The following is a 4,770-nucleotide window of genomic DNA, read 5'->3' on the forward strand; positions in this document are numbered from 1 at the left end:
TTATTAATAACAGTTATTCAGCCCATTTACCTATGGTTGATTTTGGTTAATGCGGCACCTGGGTCACGACAAAAGATATATATACCTATAAGAAAACGAGCTCAAAATAACTGATGGCATTATATGTGTACATAGGTATGGGTTTACCTTGGTTTTGTTTGACTATATGATCTATATACGCTATTGAAATGGCTATTTATTTATAAAACAATGTGTACGTATGCATGTCATCAGTGGCGGATCTTGCCCGTTGAACGTGCCAGGGGCGAAAGACACGGGCACTAAAAATAGCCCGGGCAAGCCCGGGCCAAACATAGTATATATAAAAAATTTCGATCGAAATGCAGAAAATTAGCACTACGGCCGAAAAACTTGCCCGGGCCGTGGCCCTGCCAGAGCCCTATTAAGATCCGCCCATGCATGTCATCCATTTTCTAAATAAAAGAAAAGAAAACAATCTACTCCAAAAAAAAAAAAAATTGGAATGAAAGATTTGTATAAGGGTAGAACCATCTATGAAAGTAAAGGTTAGTTTCGTTTGGTTGCTTGCTTGTCTTTTTAGTCTTTGTCGTTTAAAGAAAGGTGATGTTTTAAGTTAACAATTAAGTTTGAATTTGGATTTTTTTTAGAATTATACAACTTCTAATAAAAAAATCTCTTTGTGGAATAGAGCATCTAATCTTTGTATCCACATTATTGTTTATTACTAACCCTATTAAGTCGTTCATAACCTAACATAAAACAAAACAAAGAGAAATTAACAATAAAAAAAGTATAATGATTGTCGACTATGCCGTAACGCGCGTGTTTCCCACTAGATTAAAAATGTTGCAATATACTATATAATGTTTATCATAAGGGTTTCCCGCGCATTGCAACCGCAAAGCGCAAGTGCATTTATACGGACACACTGCATATTGTCGACTACGTTGCAACGTGTGGGTTTCCATATTGTATTCTTGGCCCATAACATCGACTCCGCTGCAACGCGCGGGTTCCCCACTATATATTAAAAAGGAGAAGTGATATACAAGATGGTAATTTTGCCACGCGTATCAATTTTAAAGCAACATGTACAAGATGTTTAAAGCCATTTAAAAAGGAAGTTCTATAAAATTTTAAGACATCTCAGGGTTAAAATGGAGAAATCGTCCTCCCAAGTTTAATTCCCAGAAACCCAATCGTCAAACTTCAAGTGTAGAAGAGGATGACTTAATTTCATTCACCTCTTCACTTTCTTTCTTTATATATCCCAAAACTCAAAACCCTTGATAGTAACCGGATCAAAACAACGTACACCACACACACAATGGCGACTACAGCGGCTGCCGTCCGATCAATTTTCCGGTCATCATCCCTCCGTAGTGCAGCGGCGCGTGCATCCTCTCAAGCCAAAGCCGCTCGCTCTCCTTTTCGTATCGGTAGCCAGAACTCTCTCTCTAATCGCATCTTTAGGTAACCACCGTTTGATTTTTTTTACCCATGTTGAGTGTATATTCGGAAGCAATTCCGTATTTTGATGTTGTTTGTGATTTCAATACAGATGATTACAACTTATATTTGATCTGAATCTGTAGATATTTAATCGAAATTTGTATCTAAATTCGCTAATCGGTGTTCTGATGTTTGAAATCAGTATTTGCGTTTGGTGCTCTGGTGACTGGCGACCACACTTTTAATCAGGTCGGTTTTCTGTGACATAGCTATTATTTATTATTTCAATTTCTAACCCTAAACTGATCCTTGATATCCCTACTCTTCCTTGAACATCCGGTCATAAAACCGGTGATATAGGTATTCCGACGGCCCTTGATTTTTGTTCCGGCTACTGTTACGTTTGACCGGATAACACTAATTTACCACTCCCACTTCATGGTCGTTACCCCTTTATGCACTTTATTCTATTTTGTTCCCACTTCATGGCCGTTACCCCTTTATGCACTTTATTCTATTTTGTTCTTTGTTTTTTCGTTTCATATCTGTTTGTTGATTTACTGTTACTTCACAACTTTGTTTGTCAGGCGAGAATTTGGATGACAAGAGCTGCAAGAATTCGATCTTCAGTTTGGAGAGTTAGCAGTAAACGCCCAGGTCATCTCACTCTCTCTCTATATGTGTGTGTGTGTGTGTATGTGGGTCTGGTTTTCGTTTCTTATCTTTTTTTTTTTTTGTGAGCGTAGCGCGTAAAGGGTGTTTGGATTTATGGTTTGAAAGGGATAAAGTGATATGGATAATTAACAAGATAGTGTTTTTGATGTGTTTCTGGTGTTTGAGGTTGTAACAATCAGATTTTTGAGGGTTTATCAAAAAAATATTAATATTATTTAAGAAGTTAATAGATAATATGACCAAAAAAGCACACCTTTCACGTAGAAAGATAATTTGTAAATTGTGACTGATTAGAATTCTCTTATGTTAGATTAAAGAAAGGTTTTACTATGGGAATTTTTTTTAGTTTACCCTCAATGATAGTTCTGTTGCAGGGGGTGATGTTGAGAAGTGGATTGATGTGATTCGGATCGGGTTAGAGGGTATAACGGTTAATGATGCGAATAAGTAAGATGTATAATGACTGATTTGATTAATGAGGTTTTTGATTGTTTGGTTTAACGGGTTGATGTTTTGATTGTAGATCGTTTAATGGAGTCTGTTCTAGGCTCGAGGATATGCTGGATAGTTTGTCGACATTGCTTTCGGAAAATTTTGTGTTGAATAAAGACGAGTTGCTTCAATTGGCATTTGCTGCTATTCAGTTAGTTAATTCGGTAAGATTGGTTTAAAGAATTTATAAACCCTCCCAACGCGTGGGTCGTTATCGTTATTCCCATACATATAGATAGGTGGCTAAGAAGTGATTGATTGATTGCGTTTAGGCAGTTACAATTTAGTCTGGTTTTATTTAATTTATTGTTGCATGTTGTAATATGATTTAAGGTTTTCATATGGTAGTGAGTTCTCTCAATGATTTTTATGGGTTAGTCATGTATGGAGAGTCATGCGTGCACATATGTTAAGATATTTGATTTGACTAACTCACAGTCGTTGCTTATGTTTACTTGCTTAAACCTGTTGTAGACAAGAAACTACTAAGGGGAAGGGCGACTACATGGGCATGCATTAGCGGCAGAAGATTTCATGAATTATTGAATAAAACGGAAACTTTATGAACTCCTTTATGTTTTTTTTTTCTGTAATGTATGTTTTTAGACTTGGCATACATGTTTGTTATTAAACACATTCCGCAAACAAAGTTTCCTGTGCTATGCACGCCTTAAATTTTGTGTGGCCGGCTTATGGTACAAGCTCTTATGACGTTTTGTATGGCTTCTCTTACATTGTCTTTTGGCTAATTACCTTTTATCAATGCATAAACATTTTTCCCGAACGCACCACAAAATGAAGGACACTAACTGTTGGTCATGCCGTGCATCGCACGGGCCTACCCACTAGTGCTACTAAAAATATAATCAAAATTCAAGCATGATTTGACAATATGATACGATAACTTCAAAAGTCTCAAAATTTAATGTTCCAAATACCAAAACTCTAAATCAAACGTATCTATAAAAAAGACAATAAATGTTCAAATTTTGTTTTCCAGGTTTTTTGGATTTCTAGCTGGAAAAAAGTGACCAGGATAACCAACCAAATTAAGATTTAGATTGATAAGTAAAGAAAATAACACATGAAAAGTAGCATCATTGAAATATCTATAGTTATATACACACCTATAGGAATAGGAATATTATTATTATTAGAGTTAATTGCCCGGATGGTTTTTGTGGTTTGCCATATTTTCATCTTTAGTCTCCACCTATTTCAAAATAGCATGTTTGCTCCGTGTGGTTTAATTGTGTGTTACTCGGATAGTCCTCTACGTGGATGACAGTTAGTTTGCTCAGTTAAGTTAGTGTGAAAATACTAAATTACCCTTAGTGTGAACTTCTAATGGACCCACCCACAACGATCACCACCTTCAACGATCTGCAACTTCCGGCGTGAAACTTCGGTAGCCAAACTCCAACTATCTGCAACTTTTGCCAAATGGTAGCGAAGCTGATAAGTGGTAGTAGACTTGATGCGAACCAACGATGTAAATGTGGGGTGGGTTGGTTGCCCAAAAAACAAGTTTAAGGGCATCCATTGATGCAAACCAGAAAAAAGATTGTTGAATCCGATTGATGCGAACTAGAAAAACAACTTCCAGCGATGATGATTGAGATTGTTTTTTAAGGTGGTTTTCGTACTTACAATTTTTGGCCTATGCGAAAAGACAAACGACTTCCGGCTTGCTTCGGTCTAAAAAATAACGATGAGACAAAGATTTTGAACTCCAAACAACCATCCTAATAATGATTAGGTTACTATAAGGTAGGTACCCTTGAAGAAAGTTCACAATTGAAAAATAAAACAGAGCACAAAGAGACTCAAATTAGGATGATATATATTACCCTTCTTTTATCGCTCACTCCTTTGTTTAAATTAATTTGAATTGTTCTACTTTACTATTGTATATTACCTAGGATTATAGGTTAGCAATTGGTGTAATATGCACATTTTGAATTATCAAAGAAATGCCATTGAAAATTAGGATTATAGTTTAGCAATTATTGTATATGATATGTTCTCATTTGCACATTTTACGAAGAAATATCATTGAGAATTAATAGAGATAACATAGCCACATAGGTGGTCTCCGACGACATCAAACTTGCAGACCAGAGCCCACCGGCGATTTGTTCTCCTGCATCTCATGTTTATTCTCTGATC

General features: G+C 36.2%; 1 long non-coding RNA gene across 1 annotated transcript; it reads left to right on the plus strand.

Annotated features, from left to right (window-relative positions):
- The first annotated feature begins 2,053 nt into the window (after nucleotides 1–2,053).
- On the plus strand, nucleotides 2,054–2,694 carry LOC110902985. The gene is made up of 3 exons (XR_002571572.2): nucleotides 2,054–2,091; nucleotides 2,484–2,556; nucleotides 2,633–2,694. It is a non-coding gene; the product is annotated as an uncharacterized LOC110902985 (long non-coding RNA).
- Nucleotides 2,695–4,770: the final 2,076 nt, after the last annotated feature.

This window comes from Helianthus annuus, chromosome 13 (genome assembly GCF_002127325.2).
Source record: "Helianthus annuus cultivar XRQ/B chromosome 13, HanXRQr2.0-SUNRISE, whole genome shotgun sequence".
Classification (NCBI taxonomy): Eukaryota; Viridiplantae; Streptophyta; class Magnoliopsida; order Asterales; family Asteraceae; genus Helianthus; species Helianthus annuus.